The following is a 13093-nucleotide window of genomic DNA, read 5'->3' on the forward strand; positions in this document are numbered from 1 at the left end:
CTGATGCAGGAGGGTGCGGATACATCAGTGGTTGCATCATGCGTTCCATGACGCTTTTCGTACGGTGACTTCATGCCAGGTGACGAGGCACGAGCGGAGGAGGCACGCCGGATTGAGTGCAGCAGTGGGTGGAGCAGCAGCTAGGGCGGGGCCGAGACCAGCGTATTTCACATGTAGAGACGATTACTCGCGCTGGATTTGAGGCACGAGTATTCGCAGATGCACGGCTATGGGAGCTGAGACGCGTGTACATAGAGGAGGCGAGGGATGCAGAGATGGCAGCAGTGGCGCGTGCAGCATGCCCTCCTCTTCATCAGGATGAGGCTGGCCCATCTCATGCAGGTGATGAGGCTGGCCCATCTGAGCCGGCATTGCCTGAGGGCACACAGCGGACGGTTGGGCAGCGAGTCATACAGGAGCCACGTCAGCGTTCCACTAGAGGATCATATGTAGAGTTATCAGATTCAGATTCAGATTGATTGTTTAGGCTTCACACGTTTCTTGTATAGGGATGCACTTTTGCAGCATGATGATGATGATGTACAGATTCATTTTGGTACTTTCATGATATTGTTCCCACTTTTATGATGTATGAGCATTTTCGTACTTTCATGATGTTCTTCACACTTTGTTTATCTCAGTTTATCTCAGTTTATCTCAGTTTATAGTTTGTTTAATACATAAGGTATTTAAAAAAGAATGCCATGTGAAGTAATTGTAAACATTAAACATTAATTGCAAACATTAAACATTAAACATATCAAAATTCATCTTATTTTGGATGAAAATTTTATTTTGCGGATAAAAGTTTTTCATTTTTTAAACAAAAATTTTATTCTATTCATGTTTGTCAATAAAGTGTGTTTCAAAATCCAAATTTTCATCAATTTTTCAAAAAGACAACTATTGTCATATTCATGCTTCTAAATCTAGCCTTCCGATCTTGATATCAAAATATGTTGAAATTCAACCATTTGATAAACTAATTTGTATAAAAAGAAAATTACTTTTTTTAGACAATGCCATAGCCCAATGTAAAATTGTTTCATGAAATGAAATTAGATATTAAAGTAACATCAATTTTACCAACTTTCAATTTATGCTATTTACAAAAAGTATTCTAGAAATGTATATTGGTACAAAACTTATCCATGACTCCGAGGGCAATGTTGTTACCTATGTGTAAATCAATTGATAAAAAATTCTTTCAACACCAATGAACTTGAGGGAATGTGTGATCTAGAGATACTTAAACAACATGACAAAAGGAAAAAATTCTAGAAATCACCAATGTGTGGACATGCTTAGTTTGTAGGGTGTAGAAATTCTTTTATATGGATTTGATATGGGCACTTGCATAGAAAACGATTGGTATTTCAAAGAAAAAGCTCTAGCAACTCTCTTAGTTGAATGAAGCAGTTTCTTCTCCTTTGCAATTTGTCATGTTTTTTAAATTAAAGGAGAGAATACTTTTTGCAAATGGTAATACTAGACATTTTTAGGTTCTGCAATAAAATATAAGTAATATTTTATGCATTCTTTTTTCACAATTCTAGTTTTTTAATATTATTGACATGAAGCGTATATTTTGTCCCTACAATTTTTAAAAAATATAAATTTTTTGGGGATTTTTTTCAAAAATGGAGTTAGACTTGTCCTTTGCATGATTTTGGTGTTATTTATTATGACTCAGTGTTTAATTTGTCTGTTATTGTTAACAATACTTGTACTAATTGGTGATCAAAGAAAACAAGACCTAATTATTTGTCATATTCGAACCACAATCACATGTGCCTTCCAAATCACAATCGCATATGCCTTCCAAGTTTCTAAGGACTATTTCAATTTCCTTAATATGACATTTGCCAATGCACCAATCTAATTATTATGCATGTATAAAAGATAATGAACATAAAGAAGAGAAATCAACACAATTGGCAATTAATGCATGTATACGGGAATACAAGGAAGGTGTAGCATGCTAGCCCACCATTTTATTTCACTATTTTCTTTTGCATTTAGTGGTTTATGTACAAGAGAAAGGATTGGCGGTTGGTATAAGGAAAAGTGTTGGTATTTGGTTTATGTAAAAAGAAAGGGTTGTTGCACAGGCTATGCACCAAAAAAATATACACATATTAACAATCCCACTTCTCCCTTTTAAACTCCACTCATGTATGGGAGTACAAGGAAGGTGTGACATGTTAGGCCACAATTTAATTTTACTATTTTCTTTTGACTTTGGTGGTACGCTAAACGTGTAGTCGTGCTAGTAGGGATTGCTTCTACGTCGCACAAACCAAATCAGTTGGAGACCAAATCTTGCGTCGATGTACGTCTAGGGTAGCCTAAGAGGCGTGTGAAGTTTTGTCCCCAACAGGGTTTAGGATTTAGGGTCCAGGGTTTAGGATTTAGGGTTTGGGGTTTAGCCGTGCTAGTAGGGATTGCTTCTACGTGGCGCAAACCAAATCAGTTGGAGACCAAATCTTGCGTGGATTTACGTCTAGGGTAGCCTAAGAGGCGTGTGAAGTTTCGTCCCCAACAGGGTTTAGGATTTAGGGTCCAGGGTTTAGGGTTTAGGGTTTAGGGTTTAGCCGTGCTAGTAGGGATTGCTTCTACGTGGCGTAAACTAAATCAGTTGGAGACCAAATCTTGCGTGGATGTACGTCTAGGGTAGCCTAAGAGGCGTGTGAAGTTTCGTCCCCAACAGGGTTTAGGATTTAGGGTCCAGGGTTTAGGGTTTAGGGTTTAGGGTTTAGCCGTGCTAGTAGGGATTGCTTCTACATGGCGCAAACAAAATCAGTTGGAGACCAAATCTTGCATGGATGTACGTCTAGGGTAGCCTAAGAGGCGTGTGAAGTTTCGTCCCCAACAGGGTCTAGGATTTAGGGTCCAGGGTTTAGGGTTTAGGGTTTAGCCGTGCTAGTAGGGATTGCTTTACATGGCGCAAACTAAATCAGTTGGAGACCAAATCTTGCGTCGATGTACGTCTAGGGTAGCCTAAGAGGCGTGTGAAGTTTCATCCCCAACAGGGTTTAGGATTTAGGGTCCAGAGTTTAGGGTTTAGGGTTTAGGGTTTAGCCGTGCTAGTAGGGATTGCTTCTACGTGGCACAAACCAAATCAGTTGGAGACTAAATCTTGCGTCGATGTACGTCTAGGGTAGCCTAAGAGGCGTGTGAAGTTTCGTCCCCAACAGGGTTTAGGATTTAGGGTCCAGGGTTTAGGGTTTAGGGTTTAGGGTTTAGCCGTGCTAGTAGGGATTGCTTCTACATGGCGCAAACAAAATCAGTTGGAGACCAAATCTTGCGTGGATGTACGTCTAGGGTAGCCTAAGAGGCGTGTGAAGTTTCGTGCCCAACAGGGTTTAGGATTTAGGGTCCAGGGTTTAGGGTTTAGGGTTTAGTTGTGCTAGTAGAAATTGTAAAAATGTATGCATTTGTCCTTCCACGTGGCGCATACCAAATCAGTTGGAGACCAAATCTTGCGTGGATGTACATCTAGGGTAGCTTAAGAGGCGTGTGAAGTTTTGTCCCCAACAGATAAGTCCACGTGCGTATTTCATTAGTACGTGTGCCATTTTTCATACGTAGTCACGAGTGCTAGTAGGGATTGTAAAAATGTACGCAACTGTCCTTCCATGTGGCGCATACCAAATCAGTTGGGTACCAAATCTTGCGTGGATGTACGTCTACGGTAGCCTAAGAGTCGTGCGAAGTTTCATTTCCAACAGATAAGTCCACACGCGTATTTCCTTAGTACATGCGCCATAGCTCATACGTAGTCGTGCTAGTAGGGATTGCAAAAATGTACGCATTGTACCTTCCACGTGGCGCATACCAAATCAGTTGGGCACCAAATCTTGCGTGGATGTACGTCTACGGTAACCTAAGAGCCGTGCAAAGTTTAATCTCCAACAGATAAGTCCACATGCATATTTGGTTAGTACGTGCGCCATTTCTCACACGTAGTCGTGCTAGTAGGGATTGTAAAAATGTACGCATTATACCTTCCACGTGGCGCATACCAAATAAGTTGGAGAACAAATCTTGCGTGGATGTATGTCTAGGGTGGCCTAAGAGTCGTGCGAAGTTTCATTCCCAACAGATAAGTCCACACGCGCATTTCGTTAGTACATGCGCCATAGCTCATACGTAGTCACGAGTGCTAGTAGGGATTGTAAAAATGTACGCATTGTACCTTCCACGTGGCGCACACCAAATCAATTCAGACCAAATCTCGCGTGGACTATTGGCTAGGGTGGCCTAAGAGTCGTGCGAAGTTTCATCCCCAACAAGCAAGTCCACACGCGTATTTCGTTAGTACGTGCGCGATTTTCTTAGTCACGTTTTTAAAATGTCCTAATGCACAAAACAAATTACAACATTACTACTAATAAACAATTTTTTGTATTACAAACACAACAAATCCCATTGAGAAGACATCGGACATCATGTTAAAAATAGAATCTAATACAATGATGTGTATGAACGTGTATACAGCCATCATAGTGAAATACAAAATATGAGTCCATGAAAATTACAATGGTACGGTCACACAGTGAGCCTATACATATCGAATACAAAAAAGTGTAATCAACTAGTGATACCCAATAAAAATCAATCTGATCAACTGATGATCCCAAAAAATAAGATATGTAATGTGCTACTCCTCAGGATCAGCTCTCATGCCAATAGTTGCAAGTATGCTCTCGTGATCCGCCACTGCAAGGCGCCATCGTGGAGTGGACGTCGCCTTGCGAGTGCGAACACGACTCAAAGTAATCTTGATCCCAACAACAAGATGAGAATACATGTATGCCTCCCGATCTGCCATGTACTCCTGGAACTCAATATAGCGACCACGCCTCTGTATCTGCTGAAAATAGTGGCCACCGACGATCATGCTATGAGCATTGAAGTGCATCCCATGCCCATCCACTGTATCCTCATTCAGCACACTCTTCAGCATAGAGCATCGCAACAAGTAATAATCCACACCCTCCTCATTGCCCTCCGAAGCAATAACCGCGAAGATATCACCAATACGCAAAATATATGTAAGCTGGTCATAATCTCTAGAGGAACTGAATCCCGCATCCTGATCATCATGTATCTCCTCCCAAGGCTGGAAGGGAGAAAGCACTCGCCGTACCCATGGATCGGCCCATGGTATCATGGAGCACCCTCCCCAATCATCATCAATGCATGCAGAGCAAAAACATGCAAACCGTCGAGAAAAGATTGCGGGGTGAGACTCACCTACACTCCTGATGGAATGGAAATCAAGAGTGTCAGGCACAGAACGACAATCAAAAGGCCTCGACCGATCAAGACTCCCAATGTCCACGCACCAAAAATACCGGCTCACCACCCTATCGTCACGCGACTGAAACGAGGACGTAGCACTAGTGGATAAGTGCTGGCTGCACCACCGCACCACATCATGTGCATCCTTGAAGCGATCGGCACTGTGACGCAATTGGTATCGACGCAAAGCACGCTTCACGCAAGCACCTGCACCATCGTGCTCTCCCTTACCGTGCCCTGTCTCGAAGTAGCTCCATGTGATCGGAATGCCTGTCTCACGGTGCCATCTGCAGAACCAATAAAACTGTCTAGCGGATTTGAATTGACCGCCGCAACCGTCTGACCAAATCCAGCGCCGCTGCCATGTGACACCATGATCCCTCAAGAAACTATCATGCAAAGTGAAGCAATGCTGCACAAAATGGGCATCATGCGATCGATCATCACTAATGTAGAAGTGATACTCTCGCACAATGATGCGTGAGTCCATGGTGCTATCAATGCCATCCACATGAGCCTGTGCATGACGATAGCTAATGTGCATAAATATAGCAACCTGCAATATGGCATTGAAAAAAAAATATGACTATTGAAATAATTCAATATAATGAGGCGGGGAAAAAATCAATACTCAATCACACGTCACCTGTTCGGAGAAATAATACTCCGATTGGATCTCATGCTGTGGTGCAAAGGTGTAATTCTCCGCAAAGTCCACCACTGAGACAACCACCCCTATAGGAAATGTCCTCAAACATGCACGAAACTGACGATCCTCCCATTTCGCAGTGTGCGAGTGGCGTATGTAGCGGTACAGCTTCCCTCGAAAACAGTCAATGAATACAACACGTGGTGTCTCCTTCCCCACAAGCTGCAACCTCCTCGACTGTGCACCACCATCTAATGTCAAGGTACAGTACTCATACTGCTGCCAACAAACCATCTGCACATCACAAGTATCTAGTGCAACTCGTGGCACTCTGGCAAAGTCACCACACAAAGTACACGTGCCTTCCACACAATCAAGGGAGTGGAATAAAGCATCACCATCTCGTGTACACAATATGGAATGAATGAAGTCGCGAGGGCTAGTAGGAACCACTCCCCTATGACCATCAAGGGAACGGAATACGTCATACATCAATCCAAAATCCACATGGTAGCGACAACAGCATGTGTCACGCTCTTGAGAGCATCGCACAAACCATGGCCTGCATCGCTCAAATGACCTCTGCCCAATCTTGAACTCTGGGTGCGCCTCTACAAACTGAGTGTACAACTCAGTCTGGGTACACTCCAAAAAACATGCACCATGCTCAATATACACACCGCGTGACACCCTCTTCCGCAATGCCTTCTTGAACACCGGGGATGCTCTGCAATGCTCCTCCCAAAACTGTTGTATGAAGGACCTAGTGGAATCATCCAACAATCGATCGCTGCGAGGTGCACGACCACTCGAAGCCCAAAGAGCATCAGTCTCACTATCCTCTAGACTCTGCCTCCTAATGATGCCTGCTCGCAATGTGCGCGGTGCAATCTGAAGAAGACGTGAAGCGGTACGCACATGGCCTATCATATGAGGTCTACTAATGGCAGCCACAATAGCACGACGTGCTGCCAAGGCATCACCGGAGTTCCTATGCTTAATAGAAGCATAGGAACATCGAACACTGCTAAGGACCTCGCTAGATACAACCCTATCTCTACGTGCACCAAGACCAGCAAGCCTCCTACACTCTACCAAGTCAGGGTGATCAATCAGGGACGTAAGAAGAGAAGACTGCGAAGCTGGCGTGAGGTCACAAAAAAAAGACTGCACAATCTTGCTAGCACGACGACGGATAGTGGACTTCGGCAAGTCACGTCGTGAAGCAACACTGCTGCTGCAAGGTGGGGCAACGGGATCAATGGGAGATGGTAGGGTGGACGGGGGAAGGGAGGCGCCAAGCGGAGCGGGGGGAGGGGGAGGGGGGAGGGTGGAGGGGGAAGAGGTAGAGGTGGAGGCCAAAATGTAGGTGGCTAGGGGAAGGGCGGAGGCTAGAGGTAGGGGAGCGGATGAGCATGGGGGGACAATGGAGGTGGGGGTGGGGGTGGAGGTGGGATGTAGAGGTAGAGCTGGAGGTGGATCAGTGGTGGCAGCGCGAGCTCGAGCTCTAGAGGCTCTCTTGCGCTCACGAGCCTTCCGCTTGCGCTCCTCGTCAATGAGATTTGGGGGGGGGTTCCTACATCTTTCACGTCTACTAGCTCTACGGCTTTGAGAACCCATTCTCAATGAAAGTAGGATGGAAGGTGTGACAAAGTGATGAGGAGGCAAGAATGGCTAAGAATGGGTGAAATGAACCAAAATGTGGTGTCTTATAGAGAGCCTCAACTCATCCACTAGATTGCTCTTAGATTGCTCTTCATTATTATTGGTGGAGAGGTGCTAAGATTGATACTAATTGGCTTAGTTTTGGTGGAGAGGTCTGCTATGCCCAGAGCCGCGATCAGAGCTTATACCTCAATCGAGGTATTTAGTGCATTGCGCATGCATGTATGTATGAACCTCGATCGAGGTATCTGTATGTCTCCTCGGTCACATACCTCGAACGAGGTAATGTATGCCTCACCCATCATATGTACCTCGATCGAGGTATTGTATGCATCGCACATCGTCATGTGTATGCATCTGGCTGATGTGGCACCATGCATGGTCATGATGTGGTAATATAGTCTCTTCCTGCATGGTCATGATGTGGTACTGGGCATGACGAGTTGGCATTCATGAGGTGGTAGATGACATGGCAAATTGAGGTGGAGGGATTGGTGACGTGGCCAGAAGAGGAGGTATGCCAAGGTGGCATTGTGTGATCACATGGCTGATGATGTGGAATGATGAGGTGGCACATGTGGCAGCACGTGTGGCAATGTAAGGTGACATGGCAAGGAGTGATGTCACATCTGCTTGATGAGATGGCACCACGTGGTCTAACAACGTGGCATGGTTTTGATGACTCAGCCTTCCACATGGGCAGCATGCAGACTCCAAAGGCTTGCCACTAGGATCGGTGATGCTCCTAGCCTACCTCACCAAGCCTAATACCAAGCCTACCTTGTCTTGGTATTAGGCTTGGGTGGCCCTTTTTCACCCACAAAAGGGAGATTTCACTCTTGGAGGCCATATCGTACGTTTCCCTTGCTCAAATTTAACCAAAATTTTTTCCTCTTATTCATCATGCATAGGACTAAAAATATTGACATTTTTGAAATGTTTGGTTATGTTTGAGAATTACTAGATTTATTTTTAATATTCTTTGTTGATCCTCTGAGGAGTAAAAGTAAAAATTAAACTTCAATCTTCCTAAATCTAACCATTGGATTTGGGATTTGATGATTCAACCACACACCCTTATGTGCCTACTAACCTTCCACCGAATTGGATTTGCTTAATTATTCAAAATACTAAAAAAATGTGGTGTGCTACTAAAATGCATGTATTTTATGACTTTATTTATTATAAATAATTATTTATAATTAGATAAATCATTCAAAAAATTACCAATAAATCAAGTTAAGCTCTACATAATGCAAAGAGACCACTTACAAAGTTTCAATAACATTTAATCTAAAATGAGTGAGAAATTTAGAATTTTATATGACACTCTTTGTTCGTGACAAACGTGTGACCACCCTGGAACCATGCCGTGTGACACAAAGAAATTTTTTGTGTGTGCATCGAATTTTCGATCAGACTATACGATTGTGTGCACAATAGCAACTGTGATGTTGTGTCAGAAGACTTCAAAGACTAGATCCATAGGGAAGTAGGTGAGATTTGCATTTTTGTGTGCTAAAAAGCTTGTTTTTCCACCTCCTTAGGATTGGGGAGTGAACAAAAAGTGGACACCCTTAGCTTGCTTCCACCCCACATTTCTTGAAACTTGATGTTCCATAGTTTAGTGAGAAGACTTCAGAGTGTTCAGAGACATTGACTGATTGATCAATGGGCAGATTGTACATTATTTGATTTTTCACACACATGCCATCATTACAAAGCCTATTTGGCTATTTTTTGGCATTGTGCACATTGTTTCAAGCCTTGTAAAGCCTCTTGGCTATTCCCGACATCATTTGCCACAAGCCTTGTGGGTCATTGTTTGCTTGGGTGTAGCCATTTTTTGTGAGGTTCAGGGACTTTTTTGTACATAGTTATCTTGCATGACCCATAACTTATGCATTGCTTAATGGAATTCAGAAAAATTTGTCTTCAAGTTATAGTACACACTAACATGAGACCTCCATGAGACCAAAAAAATATGGAATAAGGATTTGGAATGAGACCATTAAAGCATTACAAGTGCTATCATGTTGCATGTGAAGCATGCATCCTGAAGACTATAGGATATAGCAATTTATTCAAAAACATCAAAATTTTGTTCCATACCTACATGCAACCAAGTAATCATTCAAAAGTACACTACTGAGCTTCTCCTCAACCCAAGGAAACACCTAAATGAGAACATTAGGCATGGATTTAAGCCCCCGCCCATGTTGTGCTAAAGTGATGCACACCCATTTGAGGACACGCTCCATAACTTTTTTTTGAATTGTTGAAAACCAAAACATGGAATAAGGATTTGGAATGAGACCATTAAAGCATTACAAGTGCTATCATGTTGCATGTGAAGCATGCATCCTGAAGACTATAGGATATAGCAATTTATTCAAAAACATCAAAATTTTGTTCCATACCTACATGCAACCAAGTAATCATTCAAAAGTACACTACTGAGCTTCTCCTCAACCCAAGGAAACACCTAAATGAGAACATTAGGCATGGATTTAAGCCCCCGCCCATGTTGTGCTAAAGTGATGCACACCCATTTGAGGACACGCTCCATAACTTTTTTTTGAATTGTTGAAAACCAAAACGGATTGAAAATTTGGAATCCAAACTAGTGGGACTACTACATGGTGGTCTTAAAACATTGATAGTTGTTGGTATTGGTATCTAGCTTCACCCTAAAATAGAATAAGTTGAAAATGTGCAATTGGTGCATGTGCAAAGATCTTTTCATAAATCCAACACTATTTATAATTTTGAATTGTTTCTTTTTCCATGCACTTGCTTGCTATATGGCTAATAAACACGCCAAAGGTAATTGCATTTCAAACACAACATCAAACCCGATAACGTACCCTTTGGCCTATTTGTGTTTTGAAGCATTTTAGGCCACATTGCACTTGTTTGGGATATCCAATTCTACTGACGTGTATCGCTAGAGGGGGGAAAACCGGCGACTAAAAATTTTGATACTCCCATGAATTTGGAAATTTCACACCTCCCACCCATTTGACCACTAGTTCAAGCTCCATGTTTTGTGCTAGTGCCCATATGATTTAGGGTTGAGATCCCTAATAGAATACTTGATAAATCTATCTATGCCTTGAACAAATGCATGAAGAGCTCCTTATATGTGGCTCCTACATGCATGGTGATTGACAAAAAATTGTGCATCAGTATGCTATACCATAGGTATGTGTGTGTGATGGTCACAAAACTTATACTTGGAAATTTTCATAAGATTCTAACATCATTTGTATGGTGGTACATGCACATTTCCTCGTTTTCATAAGATCAAAGTATTGTGCATCACTATGCTTATACCATACTTCTATGTATCTAATGGTTGTGAAAATTTGAAAATATCATTAATGAATAAGTCCCTTATACTCAAACAATTTCACAAGGATGCAACATAATTTGTATGATGGGACATGCACATTTTGTCATTTTTGGCAATGCATTCTACAAAATTGTCAAGAAATTGTGAATCGGCATGCTTATACCATACATGTATGCATGATAAGGTGATGAAAATTTATAGAGACATTTTAATGAGTATTTCCCTTAGGCCTACAAAGTTTCATAAGGATCATGCCTCATTTATATGGTGGCATATGCACATTTTGTCTTTTTCATGCATGCAGGGTGCGTAACTGCCAAAAAAGTATGCATCGAGATGTTTATACCATACTTGTAACATAAAATTTCAACAATTAAGGCCCATATGATCACAAATTTTAAGAACAATGTGACATCATTTTATGGTGGGACCTGCACATTTTCTCATTTTTGAATAAGTATTGTGCTTAATTGTTAAGAAATTGTGATTGGCATGCTTATACCATACATGTATATATGTTATGGTCACATGATTTTAAATATACGTTTTCATTATCAAGGCTATATATAATTTCAAACTATCATAAGGTTTGGACATCATTTGTGTCGTGGGACATGTACACTCTCTCACTTTTGACCATGGATTGTGCATCACTGCCAAAACATTGTTGCATTGCTATGCTTATATCATAGTACTTGTACATGTCCAATGGTCATGAAATTTTGAGTACAATTTTAAATTATAATTCCGTTATAAATTAACATTTTTCATAAGAATGTACAATATTTTTATGGTGGGGAATGCAAATTCTCGTGTTCTCTCTCTCTTCTTTTTTTTGCATTTTCATATTCTCCACAACACATTGTGCATAATGGTCAAGAAATTGTGAATCGCCATGCTTATACCATGCATGTTTATATGGAATGGTCATGAAACATTTCAAATGCATTTAAATAATTAATTCCTTATACTCACAAGATTTCATAAGTACCATACACCACTTTTATGGTGTCACATGCACATTTTGTCATTGTTGATGATTAAGTATTAGTATGCTTCTACAATATGTGTATGTGTCCAATGGTCGTGAAACTCTGTAGAGACATATTTATGAGTAATTAATTTATAAATTTAGTTTTTAATATGGTTAAAACATGATTTCTATGGTGAAGCATGCACTTTTTTCTCTTTTTTGACCATCCATGGTAATTAAGTGTCAAAAAATTATGCATTTATATGCTTAAATACCCTAGGTATGTGCGTGTGATAGTCATGAAAATATTAAAAGACATATCAATGAGTAAGGAGTTTTTATTTTCAAATTTTCATAAGGTTTTGACAACATTTGTACGATGGGACATGCACATTTTCTCATTTTTGACCATGGATGGTCTATAATCGTCAAAAAATATTATGCGCATCGCTATGCTCATACAGTACCTATATGTATTTGATGGTCATGAAACTTTTTAGAGATATTTTAATGAGTATATGGCTTATAATCACAAAGATTTATAAAGATATAACATCATTTGTATGATGGAACATGCATATTTTCTAAATTTTGACCATGTATTCTACACAACTGTCAAGAAATTGTGAATCAACATGCTTATACCATACATTCATGTATAGTATGGTCATGAAAATATAAAGATGCCTTTCAATAAGTAAGGACTTTGACATTAATTGTATGGTGGTACATGCACATTTCTCATTTTTGAGCATGCACAATGTGTGTCTAATGGTAATGAAAATTTGCACAAATTTAAATGATTGAGGCCCTTATACTCACAAATTTTTTAAAAAATTGTCATCATTTGTATGTTAGGACATGCACATAAGTAAGGTCTTTATACTCACAAAGTTTCATTAGGATTAGACATCCTTTCTATTGTGATACATGTTTTTCAACATGCATGTTGAGGTGTGCATCGAGATGCTTATACTATACCGGTATGTGTTTGATGGTAAGGAAACTTGGCAGATACCTTTAACTGAGTAAGTAACTTATCTCAAAAAAATTCATAAGGATGTGAAAACATTTGTATGGTGGAAAATGCACATTTCTCATTTTTAACTATGCATTTGGCATGAGGATTACCAAAAAGCTAGTG

Source organism: Dipteris shenzhenensis, chromosome 5 (assembly GCF_047967505.1).
Source record: "Dipteris shenzhenensis isolate YYH24624 ecotype China chromosome 5, Dip_SZ_1.0, whole genome shotgun sequence".
Taxonomy (NCBI): domain Eukaryota; kingdom Viridiplantae; phylum Streptophyta; class Polypodiopsida; order Gleicheniales; family Dipteridaceae; genus Dipteris; species Dipteris shenzhenensis.